The sequence below is a fragment of the Zingiber officinale genome, chromosome 6B, assembly GCF_018446385.1.
Source record: "Zingiber officinale cultivar Zhangliang chromosome 6B, Zo_v1.1, whole genome shotgun sequence".
NCBI lineage: Eukaryota > Viridiplantae > Streptophyta > Magnoliopsida > Zingiberales > Zingiberaceae > Zingiber > Zingiber officinale.
This window is the reverse complement of record NC_055996.1, coordinates 134496285-134522766: the sequence shown is the minus strand read 5'-3', so window position 1 is coordinate 134522766 and position 26482 is coordinate 134496285. Positions and strand designations below refer to the sequence as shown.

At 36.3% G+C, this 26482-nt stretch overlaps 1 pseudogene; it reads left to right on the top strand.

Annotated features, from left to right (window-relative positions):
• Nucleotides 1-703: 703 nt before the first annotated feature.
• Nucleotides 704-26482, top strand: LOC121989666 (annotated as a pseudogene).

Below are 26482 nucleotides of genomic sequence, written 5' to 3'. Positions count from 1 at the left end.
ATAAAACCTATTTTGGTACACTTTCAACATCAATTTGGTGTCATTTGAGCACCAAAAATTTTTCCAACTCCAATCAATGCACATAAATTTCTACACTAAAAGGAATATTCTTTAGAATATTCTATTTTCCTATCTTATAATTTATTATTCAACATACATATTAATTTGTTAAAGATCCTTTAAATGGTTCCGATAAATTTTATGATTATTTCGGTAGTTTATTAGGAGGTGATTTTCCATAATATTAAATATTGATTTGTTTAGTATTACAATGTTATTATAGTTATTTAAATGTATGTTTACTTTAGTGTTTGTGACATCTTTAAATTGTATGATGGACTATATGTTATGTATTTTAAAATTTTAAATGTTTAATTATGCGTTTGTTATGAAATTATCAATATTATAAATTTTAATATATTTATAATCTTAGTAATATAACAAATATTTTAAATATTAATTATTTAAGTTAATAACTAATATAAATTTATAATATATAAAATTTACATAATAAATTAAATAAAATAAAATAATATTAATTTATAATATTTAAGAATATTTTAAATATAAATTTAATATTATAATATATTATATTTTAAAAATCCGCACTTGTATCATTTTAGTGTAAGTGAAGAGTGCAGCATCAAGATGATATTGGACTGTATCATTTTGGTACAAATTTTAAGATCTTCATTGAGAAGATTTGATGTCCCTTTTACATCAAAACCACCAGTTGGAAATGGTCTCAGTGTTTCGTCCGCGTCAGTTGGTTTATGCGCTTCTTTTCCCCATCTCTTCTTCTTATACTTTCGTGGGTCGCCGAGTGGCCAACTTGGCATCGATCGGGATCCTCCTTCATGGCGGAACTCAACGGCGAACTCACTGCTCCCCTCATCGACTCCGAGGTCGCCATCGACGTCGACGGTGTGCTTGACCGGGGGACCGATGCGGCGCCGGATGAGAACCCCTACGCGTTCCTGGGCGCCCCGGACCTCGTGCTTCCGCCGAAGAGCCCCATCGACCCTTTCCGCAATCACACGCCGAGATCACTGGGGCGTACGAGTGGCGCAAGACGGTCCTATGCGTGCCGGTAGCCGCGGCGCGCTTCGTCCTCTTCGGCATCGCCATCGCGGTGGGCTACTTGGCGACTTTGGTGGCGTTGTACGGACGGAAGGATCAGCAGAGCCCCATGCCGCGGTGGCGTTGCCGCGCCATGTGGCTGACGAGGCTTTGTGCCCATTTAATCCTCTTCTCCTTCGGGTAAACTAGGGATCTGTATTCCTGTATTCAGCGAGTTATTTGAAAGTTTGTCTTAGGTGCGATCTGGAAGTTAACATTTTTAGTCTAGTTCAGTGCAAAAAGGCTTTTGGCGATTCTTGGTTAACATTAATCTTAATACTAGTCAATAAATGCTAATCGTAACAAAAATAATCATTGTGTATTTTCATTGAAATGAAAAATGCGATGAAAAAAATACAGGTTACTTTGATATATCTGATTGGACTATGGAAATGACTAGTCTTATAGTTCTTTGAGATAAATCCCGGCTCCTTGTTTAATCAAGGAGGAACACTCCCTATCTTGGTCTACTACAGGCAGGGTTGTGACTGAATGAAGTTTATATTTGGATATAAGTCTTGAATACATTTTTTTCTTCATATCTGGGCTTGCTTTTTGTTTTTAAATCCATTGGTTGGGTACATCTTTGGATCTTATCTGCTTCCTACAATACCTTGTGTTTTCTAACAAAGAAAAGAGAATATCTTGTGGCGAAAGGCAAGAGAAGTTTACTGGATTGAACTTCAAGAGGTGGCAGTAGAAGATGCTCTTCTACTTGACCACACTCAATGCACGAAGAGAACGACTAAAGAGCTGTGGGAGTCCTTGGACAAAAAGTATAAGAAAGAGGATGCGCGGGCCGATTCCTGTATTGCAAGATGGTTAGACTCCAAAATAATGATCAGCTAAGTCCAGGAGCTTCAGGTGATCTTGCATGAGATCCATTCAGAAGGTATGGTTCTGAGTGAAACATTCCAGGTGGCTCTTATAGAAGCTGTTTTCCGGCTGGACGACCTCTGTGTCGTGATCTTGAACTAAACCTGGTGGGTTCAAATCCGCAGCAATGGTGGATCGATACCGGTGCCCCAGACATGTGTGCTGCAACAGGGAGCTATTCCACAACTTCTAAAAAGTCAATGGAGACAATAATATTTTTGAGCAAGTATGACTTTTACATTGTTTTTGAGTTGAACATAGTCAAAAATGGAATGTTTTTAGGAAAGGGTTATGTAACTGATGGGTTATTTAAGTTCAGTGATGGCGGTTACGCCTAAGGTTAATAAAATTACAAACTCTTCCACTTATATGCTTGAGTCTTCATGTTTGTGGCATGGAAGACTAGAACATGTTAACTACGATGTGTTGTGTAGATTAATCAACATGCGAAGTATGCCTACATTCCTCCTTGACCCGAAACACAAGTGTGAAATTTGTGTTGAAGTGAAAATGACAAGGTCATCCTTTCAACATGTTGAAAAAAGAAACGAACCACTTGGTTTAATCCACACTGACGTGTGCGACCTAAAAGGTACGCCAACACATGGTGGTAATAAGTACTTCATCACTTTTGTTGATGATAACACAAAGTATTATTTTGTGTATCTTCTCAAAAGTAAAGATGGGGTTATAGAGAAATTCACTCTCTATAAGAATGAGGTTGAAAACCAACTTAACAAAAATATTAAGGTAGTTCGAAGTGACCGAAGCGGTGAATATATATCACCGTTCGCTGAGTTGTGTGTTAAACATAAGATCAGGCACGAAACAACAACTCCTTATACTCAGCAAAATGGTGTTGTTGAGCGGAAGAACCACACTTTAAAGAAAATGATGAATGCTCTTCTATTAAGTTCTGAACCCAGAGTTTATGTAGGGGGAAGCTATGTTAACAGCTAATTACCTTTTAAATAAGGTGCCCCAAAAGAACATAGATAAGAGCCCTTATGAGTTGTGAAATAGAAGACAACCGTCTTACAAATATTTATGAATGTGGGGTGTCTTGCCAAAGTTTTGGTGCCTGATCCGTAAAGGATTATGACAGGACCAAAAACTGTTGATTGCATTATTTATTGGATATGCATAGAGTAGTAGTGTGTATCAGTTATTAGTGTATGAGTTATAAATACTGGATATACACAAGAACTCGATAATAGAATCGAGAAATGTTTCATTCTTCGAGCAGACACTTCCATATAAGACCCAAAAGGAAAGTAGTGTTGGTTCCTTTTGGTGCGACCGATAAGAGGTGAATTGCCTTGAAAATAAAATAAAATCTTTCTCAATCTTTTGAAACTAAGTTAGAGAAATACTTATATGTAAAAGAATTAATAAACTAATTGATGAAAGAAATAGGCAAGTTTACTTGGTTTGCAATCAGAAGATTGTTAATCCAAGATTATGAAAAGCTCACTAGAATTCTCCTTCGAGCGGAGTAATCTCTTACAGCGTTGACAGATCACAGAGTAGTAGAACAGAAAAGCAAATGAATTCATGTACAAGTGATGATCTGAACTACTAAGATCAGGTCTCTATTTATAGCCTGTTTGTCGAATCTGACCGTTTACTGACGTGGCAACTCTAGGTGTCTGGAAGGGCTCTGGGCGCCTAGGCATGGATAAAACTTATCCACGTTGCAACGGTTCGCAACGGCTCGATCTGGATAAATCTTATCAGGCCCGGGCGCCCGGACGGGTTGACATGTCACCACTCAACAGAGTGTCGCTGGGCTGGCCCAGGGGTTCGGGCGCTTGGACTTGGCCCAAGCGCTTGAATAGTCAACATGGTGTTGACTGTCCGGTTTCTTTTCAGTTTCGACTCTGTTCTGACTCTTCGTTTGGGTGATTTCGACCATCTGGAATAGGGCTCACCCGAACTTATTTTCCGGCCTTCTCCTCGAGCAACCTTCCACTCCAGCTTCTCGTCTCTCGGAAATGCCGCGCATTTCCTTCTCGTCTACTAGTGTACTCTTTCGCAACATCTCGTCCCTTGGACGCACCGAGCCTGTCGACTCTCTCCCATGCTATCTTTCTTTGCGTCTTTCGCTCGACTTCTTGTGCTCTTAAGTTCTTGCACACTTAGATACAAGGCATCAAACACACATGACCTTGTTGGTTAGTTCTAGGAAAACGTACCGGTTCCACTGTACAAAATTTTTTTTATACACGTATCAAACCTTTCCTTAAATAATCTATAGTGTTCTTTAGAAGTTAAATTAGGAATCGCAAACGGAACTTAACATCATTGATTCCAAATTTAACTTATCTGTTCTTAATGGTTTAGATTTGAATCGCAAGCGGAACTTAACACTATTGATTCAAATCCACCTATGTTATTAATTTCCAAAATTGGCTTCCAGGACTGCATGGCGAGACACATGGCCTTCTTGGATATGGGAGCAACCACCACCGCCTAGACAAAGCCTTTTAAGGAAAGCTAATATTTAATTTCCTTAAATAACTCTAGGTTTAACCAAAAAGAACAATCGAATCACAAATTCGAAAAATAAAACAAAAGAAACACAAATTCGAAACAAATCCGAAAACTCTAGAATCATATGCCTCTTGTGTTTGGTATTTCCAAAAATAACTATACAAAGAAAACTAGTATGATGTGGAAAACAATTACTAGTTATACTATACCTTTCTTTGTAAGCAAATAACCTCTTGATCTTCTACCGTATTCCTCTTCTTATCGCGGACGTTGTGTGGGCAACGATCTACCGTGATGAGAATCCACCTAAGCCACCTTCTTCTCCAAGCAAGATTCGGCCACCACAATAGCTCCATGAAAGGATGAGGTTCGGCCACCACCAAGCTCCAAGGGATGCTTCCTTTCTCTCCTTCTTCTCCAAGCTAGAATCCGGCCACCTTCAAGCTCCATGAGATGATGAGGTTCGGCCAATGAAGAAGAAAGAAAAGGAAGAAGAGAAAACTTCTATGGCCGGCCACACCAAGGAAAAGAGGGAGAGAAAAAGAATAGAGTCGTTAGCTATGAAGGCACCTCTACCCCCTTTTTTATATTCCTTGGTCTTGACAAATAAGGAAATTTTAATAAAAACTTCCTTAATTCTATTGCCATGAAAAAGAAAATTTATTTTAATTAAAAATCAATTCCCTTTTCATTATTACAATGGCCGACCACAACCAAATCTCCAAGCAAATAAAATTTTAAACACAAATTAAAATTTCCTTATTTGCTTCCGGAAATTTTATAAAAAATTTCTCCAATAATTTTTCCCTTCATGGTGGTTTGTAAAAAGGAAATTTTATAAATTAAAATCTTTCTTTTAAACATGTGGATAAAAAGAAAGTTATCTCTAAAAATTAAAATCTCTTTTAATCTACAAATAAGGAAAGATATCAAATCTTTTCTTAATCTTTTGTAGAAGCTTTATAAAAGAAATATTTAATTTTTAAACTCTCTTTTAAATCATGAACATGGTTAAGAAAGAAAAGTTTTCTTAAAATTAAAATCTAACTTTTAATCTACAAAATAAGAAAGATTTCAAATCTTTTCTTAATCTTTTGTAGAAAACTATAAAAGGAAAGATTTAAATTTCAAGCTCTCTTTTAAAACCATGATATCCACATAAGAAATAATTTTAATAAAAATCTCTTTTTAATATGATGTGGCCGACCACCTAAGCTTGGGCTCCAGGCTATTGGCCGGCCACCTTAAGGCTCAACCTTTAGGCTTGGCCGGCCCTAAGCTTGAGCTTCAAGCTTGGCTTGGCCGACCCCTATAGGTTGGGTAAGAAGTAGGTATGTGGTGGGTATAAATCTCTATATACAAGAGGCTACGATAGGGACCGAGAGGAGGAATTGATTTTGGTCTCCTGATGAAATTAAGCTTCCCATGTTCGCCCCGAACACACAACTTAATTTCATCAATAATAATTCATTCTACTAAAGAACTATTATTGAACTACCGCACTAATCCCAAATTATATTTTGGGCTCCTTCTTATTATGAGTGTGTTAGTCTCCCTGTGTTTAAGATGTCAAATGACCACTAATTAAATGAGTTACTGACAACTCACTTAATTAATATTTTAGTCCAAGAGTAGTATCACTCAACCTTATCGTCATGTCGGACTAAGTCCACCTGCAGGGTTTAACATGACAATCCTTATGAGCTCCTCTTGGGGACATTATTTACCTAGATCACTAGGACACAGTTTCCTTCTATAATTAACAACACACACTATAAGTGATATCATTTCCCAACTTATCGGGCTTATTGATTTATCGAACTAAATCTCACCCATTGATAAATTAAAGAAATAAATATCAAATATATGTGATTGTTATTATATTGGGATTAAGAGCACACACTTCCATAATAACTGAGGTCTTTGTTCCTTTATAAAGTCAGTATAAAAAGAAACGACCTCTAATGGTCCTACTCAATACACTCTAAGTGTACTAGTGTAATTATATAGTTAAGATAAACTAATACCTAATTACACTACAACCTTCCAATGGTTTGTTCCTTTCCATCTTGGTCGTGAGCTACTACTGTTTATAATTTATAAAGAACCGATAACACGATCTTCTGTGTGTGACACCACACACTATGTTATCTACAATATAAATTAATTGAACATCTACATTTGGTATATATAAATGTAGACACTTGACCAATTTGATTCTTATAAATATTTATACAAAAGTTAGGTTTTTAGTATACACTCCAACAGACCTAACTTAATTCGGTTGATCACAACAAAACTATCTCGGGTACCTACAGGTTAGCTCCTCAAAATGGGCATATAAAACATAAGGTGAAGAAGATGATGATAAACCAGTTGAGGTTGAGCTCAGACGAAGTAAAAGAGCTCGGGTGGAAAAATCCTATGGAATGGATTTTATCACTTTCATGTTGGAAAGTGAGCCTCACAGTTACTCAAAATCTGTAAGCTCTTCTGATGGACCTCACTGGAAAGAGGTAATTGCGTCTAAGATAAACTCTATCTTGCAAAATACACCTAGGAACTTGTGGATCTTCCACAGGGAAGCAAACCACTAGGTTGCAAGTGAATTTTCAAGAAGAAAATGAAATCAGATGACATGATTGATAAGTATAAGGCCAGATTGGTAATCAAAGGATACCGACAATGAGAATGCCTTGATTACTTTGATATGTATTCTCCGGTGTCGAGAATAACTTCCATTAGAGTATTATTGGCTATAATCGCTCTATGGAATCTCGAAATACATCAGATGTAAAAACAACCTTTCTAAATGGGGATTTAGAAGAGGAAATCTATATGAATCAACTGAAGGATTTTTTGTACCACGACAGAAAAACAAGGTTTGTAGATTGGTGAAGTCATTGTACGACTTGAAACAAGCACCAAAGCAATGACATGGGAAATTTGATAATGTCATGAACGAATATGAATTCAAGATCAATGAATGTGATAAATGTGTCTACATAAAAGTCATAGAGAATAACTATGTCATCTTGTGTCTTTATGTAAATGACATACTTATCATAGGGAGTAGTGATAAGATAATTAAATCCATTAAAGACATGTTGAACTCAAGATTTAACATAAAAGACATAAGCCTAGCTAATGTGATTCTAGGAATCAAAATTTTTAGAACAAGGACTTGTTCTTAGTCATTCCCATTATGTGGACAAGATTCTTGAGAAATTCATTGAGGGTGATACTGAGTTGGCACAAACGCCGATATATATGAGTCAACATCTATCGAAAAATCGAGGAGCAAGTATCTTTTAGATCGAGTACTCTCGAGTGATTGGAAGTTTGAAGTACCTGATGAATTGTACGTGACCAGACTTAGCCTACACTGTAAGTAAATTGCGTAGATATACGAGTAATCCCGGTGTTGAGCACTAGGGTATACTCGTGAATATGGACTACATTATACGAGATATCCTGTTGTGATCGAAGGATACAGGGATGCGAGTTGGATATATGACATAAAAGATTTTAAGTCTACGAGTAGATATGTATTCACTCTTGAGGTGCAGCCATTTCTTGAAAATCTTCTAAGCAAACTGTAGTAACCAAATCTACGATGGAATATGATTTTGTAGCTTTTGACAAATGGGTGAAGAGGCTGAATAGCTCTACGATAATTCTTAGAAGATGTTCCAAGATAGCCAAAACCGGTGCTAGCAATTTGCATATATTATGATAATCAATCATAGAGGCATCTGTATAATGGTAAGTCTAGACATATACATGATAGATATAATACCGTTAGACAACTACTCTCGGAAGTTATCATCATTGACCATGTGAAGTCAAAGGATAACCTGACAGATTCCTTGGGTTAAACAGAGAATTAGTTGTAAGCTCATCGGAGGGATGGACTTGATGCCGATGGGAAATGTTGGTGCAAAGGAAATCCAACCTATGCAGACTGGAGATCCCAAAAACTAGGTTCAAAGGGACAACCTAATTGTAACGACAAAGTTGCTCATTGTGGGGGGAATGACCCAATGGACCAGTGAAGGATGGAGGTTGAGCACACGACTTTTAATGATCCAGTAGAATAATGTGGAGTACTCTTAAAAGATCACCTATGTGAGAAAAAAGTGGGGCCGCTTCGAAGAGAATTGGAGGCACAATGTGTTCATGGCCAAGAATGAACACACACATGACAACTGAGTTATATCAGAGAGAGTCTTAGGTGAGATTTGTTAATGCTTACACAATGACATAACAATTCAAGGACATCATGTCTACTGTCAGCAAACAGATCTTCACAAGGAATAGTTCAAAGGGTAAAACTTACTTGTCTTATACTGGACTCAACTATTGAATGATATCACATATCATGTCTCCATTCATGTGGAGGATTATTGGATATATGTGAATGAAAAACAGATGGAAAGGAAAGAAGCTCCATTGTGAATGAGACTTTAGCCTCACATTGAGAGTTTCAAGGTATATTGGTTGGTTTATATTAGTTTACATACATGTATGATGTGAACAAATGCACGGGGAGAAACTCTCTCTCATGCATGGGTACGCGAGGGGTGCAAATCCATAGTTCAGATTTCACTGTACCAAGTTGACTCGTGTGTGAGCATGACCTACGTATGTCGAATGTCGGACCGGTTGAGATAAAATTTGCCCAAGCGAATGAACCAACGCTTTGCCATCTGAATATCTTTTTGCTCAAGAGTATAACAGAAGTATTAATATAAAAGTAATGGTGGTTCTGTAACGTCTCAATATTACTGCAACATTAACCTTATTAATAGTGATTTCCTAACCTTTTAGTATTAATGGCGATATTAAACCCATTAATGATGATTTCGTAACATCTCAATATTATTGACGACATTAAACCCATTAATGAGGACATTAAACCCAACATTAAATGATTGGTCATTTATTGCCGGCAAGGTGAGAGCTCTTGTATAACGAGGCTGGATCTTGAGCAAAGGTAAGAGGAGCGGAAGATCAGCGAAAGTGAAAGCGAAAGCGAGTGCAATAGCAAAAGAATTCCTCCATCTTCGTTCCCCAATTCTTTCTTCTTAGTCATGCATCCGTTCAGCTGAACTACTTGTAATAGCATTCCAGTGCATTCTCAGTTCGCCACGAACATCAGTGCTTGGCTATGTGCGTAGTTCTACCTTTGTATCCGGGAAACAGACGACCCGAGAGAATCTCGAAGCACAGCCAGAGGTGGGGTGAATATGTTTCAAGGAAACTGTTGAGCGTAGGCCTCGACATCTTCCTCGGTGAATTCTTTTTCCGATTCGGCTGCGCACCGCATCGACTCTACGACTCGGACCACTGCAAGCTTGGCAGAACTAGCTCTGCTGACAGCCTGAGACTATCCGCTCAGGTCATCGCAACAGATAAGTTAGAATTGATTTTATGTAATTTCAATTAAGTAATCTTTCTCCAAAATCTCCAGCAGATTGTCTAACATAAGTGTTGGAGTATATGATGGAAAACAATTTTTAGCGAGAAGGTTTTGAATGCAGAGGAGCAGCAAAGATACATATTAGAACACATGATATTCCTAAGTAACTATAATAATCTATGATCATTCATTCCTATACTTGACTATTTTCAAAGTCAGATTTTTTTTCTTTTTGTGTCTCCTGATTTTCAGTTAAAAACATGTGATATTTTAATGGTAAATGTGGATTCTTTGATCTTCTAGGGCCAATTTGTTTTGCCTTAAAATGCATGAAGGTTATCAGGAACATGGTTAAGTGATTTTTGGATGTTTATTTATGTGAAATATTCTCAACTATCTACCTCAGGTATTTGCAAACAATAACTCAATTCTTCCCTTATAGGAGATCAACCAAACTGTTCACTAATGTAACGCCAAGCATACTTTATTTCATATAATATAACGGCCACACACAAACTAAGTGGAGTTTTAGTAAAAGTTTGAAAAAATAGCCATGAGCTCAATGACTCAAAGTTGGGCTGACATATGTACCAAACCTGGTTTTGATATGTGATTTATGAAAATCTTTATGCCATGAATACATCAATAGATCTTTATCCTTAAAAATGATTATATCTGTTAGATCTATTGTCAAGTGGTGACATGTTAAAGTCTCGTAGTTTTCTTACACATTGTTAAGTTCTGCATTGCTTGCAGTTCCACCTTAAATGAAAAATTCTGACATGCACCTTTGGTGTCTATACAAGGAAAACACTAGCTAAAATTTGATTTTATAATTTATACTGAAAACAAGAACTGGGAAACTTCAGTTGTCTTTAGAGTATTAATCCATATTATTGTTACAAAATTCTATGATTGATGTTTTTTTCTTGTGGTATATTTATTGTGTTTTCTGCTCAATTTTACTAAAGGCTCCAAGTATTTATTCTTTAGATTTGTCCTGTTTTGAAACTATTTCTCAAGTTACAGGAATGTAGATATTTTCAAACTTATGAAGCATGTTGTAGATGTTTGTTCAAACTTATGAATGGTTGCTTCTATGGCTGTTTTCTAACAGTTATCAGTGGATTAACCGAAAAGGAAGGCCTGCACCTCGGGAGATTGCACCTATAGTTGTTTGCAATCATATCTCATACATTGAGCCCATATTCTTTTTCTTTGAACTAATTCCAACTATGGTTGCTTCTGAGTCACACGATGCATTGCCTTTTGTTGGAACTATTATTAGAGCAATGCAAGTAATCGCTCTTGTCTAGGAATCTTTCATAAGCAGCTCTTCATTTTACTAATTGTTTTATTCTTATCCTCCGTGGTTTTTTTCCCCTTATCAAATGATTTTATAATGACATGTTAATTATATTTTGTAGGTTATATATGTTGATAGGTTCTCACCACAATCAAGAAAGCTTGCTATTCATGAAATAAAGGTATAAAGATGGTAACTTCTTGATCAATGCTACTATCTGTTTCATCAATTTTCTTTCCTGCAGTGAGCCAGCTACATTTATTTAAATTAATTTGTTGGGTTTTAATGTGTATTGGTCTTTAGCATTTGAATAAGGTCACATTGTTGGTAATACCACACTTACTACCATGTTGGCAATAGCTAATTTAACTATTAATCATATCAAACAATGATATGGCAGCATATCATTGTTTTAAGGGCAAATGCAGTTGGTGTTTGGTGATTTACAATTTCATTTCGCTCCCAAGGGATTTTTTTCTCATTTCCTTGCTTGAGTTTACCTCCGTTAGCATTTCATTTCTAGTTTTTTACATTACTCGCCTGTAAATATCTAATACAAAACAGTAAGACAATAATACGACAATGAAAGAATTCAAAAATTAAATTCTGAATTCTAGATTCAGATAATTTTCTTCTAGAAAACTACTAAACATGAGTCACATAAATTGATTGTGCCTAAAGTTACATTGGTCTTAGCCAACTTAAAAATTTAGTTAATCAAGGAAGAAATTAGCTTGGGATCTTTCATAGTTGTTAGTCTAGCTTTATCGGCTTGCTTTGTGTTCATTTCAAGGTCAAATAGTCAATTTAAGATGCTGCTATCAGTGATCCAAAGTCCTCAGACATCAGTTAGCTTATCTGAATATTGTTGCCTCAGTATTTACTATGGGAGTTTGATTGGTATTTTTAAAAACATAATTCACTTTACCTTTTTGCCTAAAGATTTTTCATAAGTAACTTATTGTGGTGTTACATTAGATTTGATGATGATGAATGCCCTCTAATTTATATTTAGGAGGATAACAACTAAATATTTTTAATAGTACTGATAAGGAAAAATAAAATGAAATATTTTTACTAGCTATTGATACAGAAATTTGCTTTCTAGGACATGAAAACAGAGAAAGGCTTCTTCCAATGAATTTCCACGTGTTATGTTATTTCCTGAGGGGACCACTACAAATGGGAGGTTCCTCCTTTCGTTACGACCTGGTGCATTCCTGCCTGGCTTGCCAGTACAACCTGTGGTTGTTTGGTATCCCTATATACATTTTGATCAATCTTGGTAAGGGTTTTACACAATATATTTTTTAGTCATTGTCCTTGTTGTAATGAATTACTTTTCACTTGATTTAGGGGAAATGTTAATTTGCTGAGGCTCATGTTTAGAAAGTTCACACAGTTTCACAACTTTATGGAGGTGTGTTATCTGATATTTCCTAATTTTTTTATCATATTAATTTCATGTCTCAGTTTCAAGATTCACATATTTTTCTGAAATTGGTAGTTCAATTGTTGAAGTATGATTGCTTATATTTTTCCTATTTTCTTGCCTTGCATCATTAATGATTTCCATTTCTACTTCTGCAAGGACAACTTCATTTTTAGGGGCTAACTATTATTTATATCCAGGATACATGTTCCATTCAGATTAAATAGATATAGGAGGGAAACAAAAATAATTGAATAAAGGGCAAATATGTATACAGATCTTGATTGTCATCTTTGAGATAACTTTGTTCTTCACAAGGCTTCAGGCATAGTTGTGCTTTCATCTATTAAATAGTTTGCTTGCTTTCTAAGTCTTGTTTGTAATCATGAACTTTGACTTCAGTCCTTGGTCTTATGAGTCTTGGGTCTCCTACTCCTACAAGGGCAACATTAGGTTAACACTTGAATAGTGTGAAACTTTCAGATGGTTCATTTGTTTTTGTGCAGCCTATGATTGTTTGAGTATCTTAAATATCAAGTATAAAAATGCATTCAACTAATTTCACTTGTCCATCATACTTCACCTTACCATAACATATTCAACTTTTTCAGAGCTATCCATAAGGAACTCTGCATTCTGAGCAATGCTGGATACAGCAATGAAATGCTGTTTGTTACACTGTTGGTCAGACTGCTGTAGTTAATTCAACTTGTTTGTATTTATCATTGAAATGCTATTGATTTGCTGATAGCTTGACACCCCTATGATAATGAAATGCAAATACAAAAGATTTATTTCTGAACTTAATCTTCAGGTTGTTCTGCTCATGGATTAGATATTATGATGCTATTGTTATACAGATGTTGTAGTTTAATTTTCTGAAAAGTAGAATTTGTCCATTGTCTATGCATGATTACATTAATACATTAGCTTATTATTAGCACACAACTATTCTTTAGAATATCAGAAAAATATTTTCATAGCCTTGGATCTCTGATTGACAGGTTGGGTTTACCTCATTTGTAGATTTGCTCCCTAAGAATGCCTTTGTTCACTTGACAGGTGGAATACCTTCCTGTTGTCTTTCCAGATGAGAGCAAACAACAAAACATAGTAAAATTTTCAGATAGGGTAAGCATGTCCAATGAATTTTAATGTGTGCTTCATGTTTTGCAATATATTATATATATATATATATATATATATATATATTAGATTAGATATGTGTTTATCTGTGAAGATTTGTATAGATTTGATTGATTTAGTTGTCATCTTTAGTTGATCTCATTCCTTGTAAATAGTTGTCTAAATTAGAAGTTTTATTAGTGCTTAACTAGGTTTGCTAGACATCAAAACAATTGTATATAATCTTATTATTGTGATCAATAATATTTAGGCTAAATAACTTTAAGCTCCCTGTGTTTTCTATGAAGTAGCAATTTGCCCCTATTTAAAAAAACAACACTTGACCCTTTTTGACCTAAAGTCAAAAAGAAAAAAAAAGAGTAAATGACCAAAAGAACCCAATACTTTATTGACCTAAACCTAATTCTGAACTTTGAAATTATTCTGCAACCCCCTTACTGAAAAGTAACCTCAGACTTCTAGATAAAAATAAAAAATAAAAAATTCCACATGATCATTGAAAGCTTAACCTTAACCAAACCTGATCTATATATAGGTAAAAAATTCTCATTTGTTCATAGAAAAAAAAACCCTTACAAAATTCATACATGCACCAACATAAACAGCAGAAAAGCAGTAACTCTGAAAGGGATAACCATCCAAAACCTCATTCCACCACCCTCACCAAACCATAAAAGAGCCAGAATTTTAAATTGATGAATAATTGATGAATCAAAATCAAATGAAGATAGAACAAAGTTCATCATTAAAAATCTCCTCCTCATCATCATCAAATGTGGCATACAATGAAGTAGGAGTGAAGTGTTGGTGTGGCAAAATTGCACCATTACGCACATCAAAGACATTATAAAATCCAGGAAGGAAGTTTATAGGCTGTTGTGACTACAAGGTTAGTGCTCAAACATCTTAATATACCATATAAACCCAAAATCATTAACATAAAATGGATGTCAACTACTATTTGCATCCAGAAAAATGGTGGATGCGGGTACTTTCGGTGGATGGATGAAATAGAAGAAGAAACACAAGACTTCAACAACTTCACCTTTCAAAAAGTTCAAGTTAAGGGTAAACTTTCAACGATCATGTGAGATTTTTTATTTTTGCTTTTTTTTTCCTAGAAGTATGAGTTTACCTTTCAATAAGGGTGTTTTAGTCAGAATAATTTCAATGTTTAGAATTAGAGTTATGTCAGCAAAGTGATGAGCTATTTTGGTTATTTACTATTTTTTTTCTTTTTGACTTCAGGTCAAAGGGGGTTAAGTGTTGTTTTTTAAATATAGGGGCAAACTGCTATTTGATAGAAAACACAGGAGGTTAAAGTTATATAGCCTAATATTTATTCTCAAAACCTTTCATGGTATCAGAGCACTTTGGCTCATGCCCCTAAATCCTTCAAAACCCACGCCAATGGGCTCCTTGACCTCCTTGACCGCCGCCACCATCTCCACCATGATAACCAGTGCACCGCCCTTTCACACAATCTCATCGACATTAACGTGGCAACCCAAGCACCTTTGAAACTCACCTCCACTAATTACCCAGCCCGGTCGCTCCAGTTTCAGTGTCTCCTTATTGGTTATGATCTCATGTGTTACGTTGAGGGCTCCAATCCATGCCCGCCTCCCACCATCTCTCAAAGTAATTCCATGGTCTCTAACCTTGACCATTCGCTTTGGATCTGTCAAGACCAATTACCTATCAATGCTATCATTGGTGCTCTCTCACCAACCCGGATTCCGTTCATTGCTTCCTCCAAAACATCTCTTGATGCTTGGACCACTCTTGCCAAGACCTATGCTGCTCCTAGTCTTGGTTGGATTTTGCAACTCAAAGTTTAGATCTCCAAGGATCGAAATCTATCACTGCAAGTGCACTGTGCTCTTGCCCTCATGAACATCCCATCGACAATGAAGACCTCATTCTCAAGGTCCTCAATGGTCTTGAGAATTACAAAGAACTCACTCACACTATTGAGGCTCGTGACACCTCCATCTCGTTTGATGAGTTGTATGAAAAACTACTCAACTTTGAAGCCCAACTCTCAACAAAGGCCGATGTTCCTCATACTCCTACCACCACCTTTGCTGCTTCCCACTCTAGTAAATCATCTCTTTCTGGTTCATTCATAGGTTAAACTCGATCCTTTGGTGCTTCACGTGGTCGCGACCCTTGTCCTTCGGGTCCTTAGCAACCATGGTCTTCGGCCGCCGCTAGCTCTATGGCGTCATTGGTCATTCTGCCAAGTGTTGTACTTCTTACCAATATCTACCATGAACTCCACAACAACAACTCCTCGCCCTCACATGGCTTCTCACCTGCTTGCTAACCCCATACCCACCGAATGTCTTATGGACTCCGGTGCCTCTCATCATGTGACCACTGATTTAGCCAATCTCTCTCTCCACTCTCTGTACACGGGCTCAGATTCCATTGTCGTGGGCAACGACACTAGTTTGTCTATCTCACACACTGGCTCCCTTACTTTACCTACATCTTCTTCGCCCTTATCTCTTATCAATACTCTGTGTTCCTTCCATGACAAAATTTTTAATTTCTATTGCTCAACTGCATGGCACTAACAATGTATCTGTTACCTTTTTACCTAAGGATTTGTGAACGGGGGATTTTTTGCTTACGGGTCCGTGTAATAATGGGATCTATGTTTGGCCACCCTTCAAGCCCCTCTCACCCATGCCCACTGCCCTCGGCTCCACCACTACACTGTTGTCCCTTTGGTACTCTCGCTTGGGTCATCCTTCTTTGGATATTGTTCGTCACTTAGTCTCTAATAATGTTGTTTCAATTCTGTCTAGTGTTTTTTTTTTAATTTTCATTGCAATTCCTGCAATTTTAATAAAAGTCACAAGCTTCCATTTTCTAATTCTACTCTTACTTTCTCGTCACCGTTGAATTAATTTTCTCCGATGTATGGACCTCTCCAGTCCTCCTATTGGATGGTTACAAATATTATCTAATTTTTGTTGACCACTTTTCCAAATATATTTGGTTTTATCCACTTAAATGCAAATCAGATGTCCTCCTTGATCTCACCAACTATAAAAATCTTGTTGAAAAATATTTCAATCAGAAAATCATCTCCTTTTATACTGATAATGGGGTGAATTTCTAGCCTTAAAATCACTCTTGCTACAATCTGGAATCTCCCACCGTACTCTCCCGCCTCATACCCCCCAACACAATGGTTACATTGAACGACACCATCAACACATTGTCGAAACGAGCCTCACTCTTTTACACCAAGCATCTATCCCATCCACCTTTTGGTCTTACGCCTTTGCCACTGCGATCTATCTAATAAACTGTATGCCCAAAGTCAATCTCTCCATGCTCTTGTCTTTTGAAAAACTCTTCCATCGTTCTCCCAATTTTCACAAGCTTTGGATATTTGGTTGTCTGTGTTATCCTTGGTTACGCCCCTACACCAAGCATATCCTCATTCCATTGCATGTGTCTTTCTTGGGTACTCTGTCACTCAAAGTGTGCATCTCTTCCTTGATATGTCCTCTTTGTCTCTCGTCATGTTCGTTTCATTGAAACTGTTTTTCCCTATGCTAGTTCTCCCTCTACCGTATCACTTGAATGCTTACCCAATCTTGACTCCTCTAGTATGAACTACCCTATTCCATCCCCGCCTGTGGTTGAACACCGGCATGCTAATCTTGGCTCGCGCTCCACCCCTAGCCGCTGCTCATCCTCTGTCCCTCACCCCATGACCACCTGATCCAAAAATCATGTCATCAAGCCCAATCTCAAATGCTCCCTCATAATCACTACTACCCATGCTAACCATGAATCTACATGTGCCACCACTACCCTTCGAGACCCATAATGGTGATCTGCCATGTCAGCTGAATTTGATGCTCTTCTTTGCAATGACACCTGACATCTTGTTCCTCCTCAGCCTACTCAGAATCTCATTGGTTGTAAGTGGGTGTTTCGCATCAAACATCATTCTGATGGGTCTGTTAAATGCTATAAAGCTCTTCTTGTTGTAAAAGGTTTTCATAACATTTTCAGCGCTGTGGTTAAGCCCATCACCATTCACACTATCTTGAGCCTTGATGTGCAGCATGGTTGGCCTTTACGACAACTTGATATAAATAATATTTTTCTTCATGGGTCCTTGGATGAAGAGGTTTTTATGGTTCAACCTCAGGATTCCTTGATCGCAACTATCCCACCTATGTTTGCAAGTTAAATAAGGCCATTTATGATCTTAAGCAGGCACCCCTTGGAAGATTTCTCCTTCACCTTGGGTTTTCAAATTCTCAAATGATGCTTCTCTCTTTATTCTACATTTCCAAGGGAATACCGTGTATTTTTCATATATATATTGATGATTTGATTCTTATAGGTAGTCATGCGCTTCTCATTGATGATATTGTTAAGCAACTTGCGTCACGATTTTCTATCAAAGACTTGGGATGCCAGCCATATTGTCTTGGTGTTGAAGTTCTTCGTTGTTTTCGTGGGCTAGTTTTATCTCAACGGCGTTATGCACTTGATGTTCTTACTCAGTTCAACATGCACAATTCAAAGCCTATCCAAACTCCCCTTGCCACCACTATTATGTTATCTCTTTATGATGATGGTGCGCCCATAGATGCCACTTGCTACAGGCAAGCCATGTGCAGTCTTCAATACTTGCTTGTCACTCGCCATGACCTCGCCTTTGCTGTTAATCACGTCTCCCAATTCATGCATGCCCCTTCCGAACACCATTGGGGTGCAATCAAATGTCTGTTTCGCTATGTCAATGGTACTCTTGCTTGTGGTCTTCATATTCGCCAGATACTATCCCTTCATGGCTTTACTGATGCTGATTGGGGTGGCAATCCTGATGATTGTTGTTCTACCAGAGCATATGTTATCTTTCTTGGCTCCAATTTGATCTCTTGTAGCTCTAAGAAACAAAAATTCATTGCTCGGTCCTCTATAGAAGCTAAATATCGAGCCATTGCATCGGGTGTTGTTGAAATTTCTTGGATTTGTTCTCTCCTTCGAGATTGTGTATTCCTATTTCATTTATACCTGTCATCTATAGTGATAATATTGGAGCCACCTATCTATGTGCTAATCCAATTTTTTGCTCTCGTATGAAGCATATTGCCTTGGACTACCATTTTGTCCACGAACTTGTCCAAGGTGTCAACCTGCGTGTTTCTCATGTCTCGTCAGGAGATCAACTTGGTGCTCTCACCGAGTCATTGTCTAGTGCTTGTCTTCGTCGTTTGATATTCAAGATTGACGTTTCTCCATAACCTCCATATTGAAGGGGGATATTAGATTATATATGTGTATATCTGTGAAGATTTGTATAGATTTGACTGATTTAGTTATCATCTTTAGTTGATCTCATTCCTTGGTAATAGTTGTCTAAATTAGAAGTTTTACTCGTGCTTATCTAGGTTTGCTAGACATCAAAACAATTGTATATAATCTTATTATTGTGATCAATAATATTTATTCTCAAAACCTTTCAATATATATTTATATTACTTGATGAGTAATCTTTTTTCTTTGTGGCATTTATTCTCAACATTAAATCATGGCATATAATTTCGTGCCATGCTGACCAACATTATCGAGAGTTATGTTTCCCTCCCACATCGAGACACAAAGGCTCTAGCATAACAAGGACAATAGCAAGTGTGAAATTTCTTCCTCTTCGATATGCAAACATAACACAATATTCTTCATAATCCTTCCTCGTGGGTTGTTGCAATCTGTCCTCCACTCAAGATACATGGTACTTGAAACCCTATTTTCGATGAGGATTGATGAGAGTAGGGTGATTTTGGGTGTTGGTTAACTGTGAGAGGCAAGGTGATTGGAGACAACTAGGCTTCATTCACATTGTGCACAGTTTTCTCCAGTGCCAATGATAGAAGATGTGTTTTTGCCTTCTCCATGTAAGCCACATCCTCTTCTTCTTCTTGTTCCTCCGCCTCCCCTTAATCTTTTTCTCCCTCATCAGTGCCACTGCCACCACTTGTTGACTCGAGCTAAACAACATGAACTGTTTCCTTTCAGCTGGGACCCAAACCTTAGATTGGAACAAGACTTAAAATTGCATGAAATATTCAATTTGTGATTTCAGGGATAGTTGGATATTCTGTTGTAGCAATTTCTAGGTTTAGTTAGAAATTTTGATTTACTATGTGTTTGCAAAATCATCATTGGAGAATATAAGAACTTTCTTCAGACAGATTATATTCTTTTCATCTCTTGAAAGTTAGTTTGGATATGCTTCACTACAAGAATATTCAGTCTCTTCTAGAACATGCCAAGCTAGCTATCCACACGAGGTAGTTTCATTGACATCATTCAGATCTACGAGGTAAGCGGTTGGACTGATCCAAACTTTTGAAGTGTTTTATGTCACTATTCACAAGATAAACACAAGAAGCAGGTTTCAATAACCTATCAAATCTTGAAAAAAATGAGTAAATTGGTAAACTAGATGTTGTAGGTTGTCGACTAGATTTCAATTGATTCAGAACTTGCTTTTGGAGTAGCACTGATTAATATCATTGTTATAACCTTCACGCAGCCTGTGTTTTTTCCTTTAGGGTTGGAAAAATTCAACATGGCATTTATATGTCACCAATTTGCATACACATTAGTAGATGTGTATTTGACATAATTATGGTCATACATGAATTTTGGACAGAATCTTGTTTACACAGTAGCTAACAGTTGGCACACAAATAGAAGTTTTGAGTTTGTATAACTGTGTCCATGGTCTTAAATAAGTTGATTCAAAAATAAATTTTTCATGTTTGTAGTTCGAGCTGCATAACCTGTTTGATATCCATATGTATGTTTTGATTTTTTTTTGGTGAATCATTCGTCTGTTGTTATTGGATATTACTGCAGTAGGTATTAGTAGGAACCTGTAGAATATTATACAGTAAGACAAGTTGATTTCAGCTTAAATCAGTGAGAGTGAAGGTGTAATGGACAGAGAGAAGTCAAAGAAAATTCTGATTAATATAATAAAATGTTTTACTTGATATGAATGTTATGTTGATATGTATAGTCTCACGTAGAACTTAATGGAGAGTAAGATCCATGTTTCTGAATTCTGACTCAAGTCATCGACACAAACATGACTTGATGATGATATTCTGAAATTATATGTTACTTGGGTTTAAATAGGTCAATCAGGTACTTGTGCTTCTTCTGCTTGTTTTCTTTTTGTGGAGTAAAACTGATTTCTCCAACACAAACAACTACAGTTTACAATTTGCATAATCTTAGAGAATACACACAGCTACTTTTGCACAATAGCCTCAATATCTTTTAAGAATCTTCGTACTGAATCCATAAGTATGATTATGTGCTATTTTATTCTCCATTGAATGCTGAGCTTCTAAATGTGTTATTAGTCCATAATATTTAGTGAAATTCTTTTTTGTATTTTTGTGTGATTGGTGTATATCTCAGTGGTAGACATTCATTTATTGGATTTCAAAATTACAGTAATCAATTAGAAGTGGCTACAGTTGATCTGTTTTTGTGCAAATCTTTCATAGACTAGCCTGCTCGGTTTCCTAATTTACCTCTCTACATATGGCTGTGGGGCCGGCCATGTGGGGGCACCCGGGGTCAGTATATGACCTTTTGCAGAAAGTGACACTTGTCTAGTCTTACTTTCTAAAACCATGTTATCATGATATAATCTGCATGCATCATTGTTCATTTCTCACTCAAGTTATTTTCTAGTGCTTAAATGGTGGCATAATACCCTATCAGTTGATTTATTGACTGGCACCTTGCCTATCAGTTGATATACTCCTTACTGAGGGAAATAAAATTGTTTTAACCTTTGTGATGCTGGGAGTCTGGGGACTTTTCTTAAGTTTTATAGGTTTTCCCCCTTCTTTCTCTTTTTCTCTATAAACTATCAACTTTTTATGTCTACGGAGCAGTCTTTAGCCTTTGGATAACATCAATGAAGAGCTCAAGACTCTTGGTGATGTTTCAATGTAATTTGAGTTATTTATTGTAATACTACATACTGAAAAGACATGCCTGAGCCATTTACAGTATCTTTTACAAGCAAAGCCAGTAGTTTGTTTCTTTTTGTTCCAATGGTTCAGATTTTATATTATATATTTTTGCCAGGAACTAGATTATGATATTTTATCTACTTGATTTCTTGAATGTATTAGTCACCAAAGGCATGAGACAATGCCTTTTATGCCTGGAAATTATAATTTTTTTATTATGATAGCAATATCAAATTCTTGCATACACAAGATACTCTCTTTGATAGGGCTATCATGTTTAAAGATATCTGATAATCATGAGGTTAAAAGCATTAGGACATATCAAACTGGCTAAGCCATGCTTGATGTACCATAAGTTTATGCACAAAAGCATAGTTTATAAATTAAGAGAAGAGGAACCTTGACAAAAAGGAATTAAGAATAGGTTATCACTTAATGATACTACCCTTTGATTTTGGTTAGTGATCTCTTTGTCCAAAATGTCACGTATTGGTTATTGGTAGAATTGTCCATTTATTTATTTTCTGTATATTGATTTCCTTGCATGTTTTGTCACCTAAAACAATGTATTAGTTAAGCTTGGCAATTCCATCTGTCTTAACAGATCTGTTCCGTATTTATTAACAGCCTCATTTGTGTCAGTCTTTCAGATAAATCTTTTATTGTATATGTTAATTCATGCTAACTTTTTTAATTACAAACTTCAGTTGTTCTTTCCCTTTTCATCTTGATACACCTTGCAATATTTCATATCCCTTTGATTTCCAAATATATTTTTGCACAATTAAAAATGCTTTATTTTTAAAATATTAAATAGCTCTTATATGCATGGTCTTTTGAACACATACTAGAGGCTTGCCATGGCATTGAGGTAGAAATCCAAGATCCATCAATAATTACAAAGGCCCTAGCAACTAGGCTACTTGCCAGATTGTTAGTTAGTTCTTGGCCATACAGCTATCTAATTAATTCTTGTAAGTGCAGAATCCGATAAGATAGCTTCTAAGTTCTGTATGCAGTTGATGTGTTAAATGTAAATAATGATTTCTTGTTTCCTTATTCAATTTCTCATTGACCTTTCTAAGTTGTCATTCTACCTTATTCCTCAATTTTCATTTACAGGAGAAATGCTCAAACTACATGGTAGAGATGGCATGGATAGAAATGTGAGTACTGAATGATCACATTCATCCCAATATAAGATTTTATTTAGTAGTGTTATAGATAAGTTCTAACATTGTTTGGAATAATTTCACTTATCACTTAAAGTGAAAATAAGTTGATTTGTATACTTTTTCATTCTTGTAATGCTTATTCATTATGAGTTCTTCGTTTGCAATTTTATTCAGCTTCATCTAGTTTGGAAATAGATATCAATTCTCTGGAATTAGTAAAGCTTTAGAATACAATTCACATTGGTCCACACCAACAACCATTAGTGTTGACATGACTGTTCTTCGTCCATCAAAATCATAAATAGTGGACAATTCACTGAAAACAAACTGAATGTACAATGCACACTATGATGATTTTCCCATGAATCTTAATGTGCTCACAGGCCATTTTATTCAATGAGACACATCCATTCTATTGCAGCATTCTAAGATGTAGCTCCTAGGTCACAATGTGACTGCTTTTGTATTTCAGCTTTCAGATATTCTACTACTAGCATTTAGTGACTAAAATCTACTCGATCATGTCTTCTTTTGATGCAGTTAGCCATATTAGAATATACCATTTTGTTAAAAGATGACTTGCCTTTTTAAAAATATGTTTTCATAATTGCAAGCCTTTCTAACTGTGCAGTCATTTAACATAAGCACATCGGAAGCAGTGGTACTCTTAGATAAATTTATTGCTATGAACCCAGATTCTAAGTAAGTCAGCATAAGTCTGAAATTACCTGTTAATTAATTATTTGGAGTACATAATTATTTTCTTTTGCTATTAATTTTGGAATGAGTTAGAACAAAAGGGTAGAAACCAGTCATGCAGCAATTTCTTAATGCTATAAAAAAACTGTTGTGGATGGCATATGGTCACTTTGTTGCGTAGTCCACATTTATTTATTAACTTATTTCGCCGCTTGCATGTTCAATTTTTAAGAAAATCTATTTCAACTTTTTCTATATGAATACTTAATCCAGTTCCCTGGAAAGAGGGAGAAAGAAATGGTTCTATGGCCTTCCCTCACCCTCTTTTACTTGGTGAGAAAGTGGAGCAATTGTCCTAAAATTTGTTTCACCTAGACTCAGGCAGAAGAGATACAATATCTGATTTGACCTCCATAGAAACTGGAGCAGGATGATGTTGGCTGTCAATGCACAGGGGTGCAGCATCGAGTATGAGCAAGAGCAAGGAGCTGATGTAGGCAGGTTTTGAGGAGGCTGGGCAGTGTGGGTAGGGCAGAGAGTGCAGGCAAGGTAGAGGGTGCTCCATATCGACATTGAAGATGAGGGTAACCTTGTTATTTTGATTCTCTCCTCTCCTCTTCTACTTACCAACCTCAAATCTTTTCCCTCCACAACTCCTCTCCTTCCTGTGGAGCAACCGAGCCTTTAATGTAATTGGATTTGTCAAGAACATAATTAATCTAATGACTAACAAAATCTCTCGCATAAATAACAAGCAAAACTTATTGTTTTTACAAAAAATTCAAATATCTATGTATACAATTATAACTGATCAAAAGTAGAATATAAAATTTCAAATATCTATGTGTACAAAAATTTCAAATATCTATGAATTCACTGGATTAGGTATTAGAGTATCAACTATGCACTAAACTTGCCCAAGTACCAATTATCGATATGGAAGTGCGTTAGTCAAATAATTGTATGTCTTTAAAACCTGATATATATATATAAGCAAAGGCAGTTGTAACACTGAGCTCCTATTGGATTAAATGGATGTTTTAATGCCTGCTCATATTTTGCCAAGAAACCTTCAATCCTATGACAAATATCTATTTTCTTGTTCCAAGTGTACAAAGGTTATTACAAATAGACGGAACTTATAATTTCTAGTTGTCATATATATGCCTTACCTAACTTTGGAAAAATGTCTGGTGCAAGTATCACATGATTGCTTTTGACCTCATAATTTGTGCTCAACTCTTATGGACCTTTATTTCTACATATTTGACGTTAGATGCCGAATTTGTAGATTTAATTAATATCTTATTCCATGAATTTGACAAATCAACCCATAGAGTGGAAGTAGACATGGACTTTATATTTTCCAAAAGAAACACCTGAACAGGGAATATTGCAATTAATGCGATGATGCCATACAAATTGATGAAATACATTCGATGGTGTTATAGTAAATCAAACTCAATAGTATAATAGAATGGATATAGATACTAGCATCAAGAAAGACATGAAATTGCCCCTAGGTAATGGTACAATGGTTAGGCCTGTCAACAAATAACCAAGAGATTTAAGATTTAAATCTCAACTGTGGCACACGGTAGGTATATTCCCTCCGGTGAAAAGTGGACCTAAGAATGTTGGCCGTTTTGATGGACCTCCATGAGCGCTTCTCGATTTATCCTAGTGGCTACTAGGAAATTTCCGTGGGATCGAACATATCACCCTAGGATTATTCGGTCTGACAAGTTAAATATCTTGCACTAACTACAAAAAAGGACATGAAATTAATTAGATTAATGCAAACCTATTAATTAGGGTTGCATTCTCTCTTTATAATTTTAGCGCATGGGGCTATGGCATGATATTAAGTGGTGGGATAGGCGTAACTAGGGTTCGATTCTCATCCCAGGCACATTACACTTGAGTTCGGATTACTTGTGACGCTAAGCCTTCCGCTAAGATTCATCTGTGCTTCTCGATTTATCTCAGTGACAGATAGGAAACTTCCGTGGGGTTGGACTAGTTATTTTCAGGATTAGTCGGACCATAAGAGTTGGATATTTGGATTGCAAAAATAAATTAAAAAAAAAATTTTAAAAAAAAGTAATTTTAATAGAGTTAGATATACTAATTTACACACCTAAAAAAGGAGAACAAGCCAAATCAAATTAGGGATCTTGCTATTACATCAAGTAACACGAGAACAATCCCTTCTCTAACTAACTGTGCAAAATTTTTTGCTTTCTCTGTCAAGTTGGGCTCCTGTTTTTTCTGGTTTCGTTGTCTATCCATTTTTTTTTTTTGGTCAAATCCTCTATTAAGTTTGACCCACTATATTTTTCCATTTATCTACATCACCTAATTTGTACTGCAATTGACTATAATATGCAGTTTTTGACTGGATCCGCACTAATCAGAAAACAACCATCATTTTGGAGGGCTTGTGAAATTGCTTTTACCAAGTGCTGTGACAAGCCAGGAGATCATATTTCAGGTAACAAACTGAAGTTCATCCATTTGTTAACAAATTGTTTATCTAAAATGCGACTGATGGCCTATTGGAAATAGCATAAAGTTGGAACAGTGATCATACTTTATGTGGTGCACATCTCTTCTATTATGATCACACTTGATGTCATGCATCAGTGGCAGCTACCCGACCCATTTTGTGTGTGTGTGTTTTGCCTCGCAACATGTTTACACCAGATCTTTGTATAGCATCAGAGGATTTGTATGCAAATTTGTGTTCGAATAATTATTCTATGTTTGATTCAA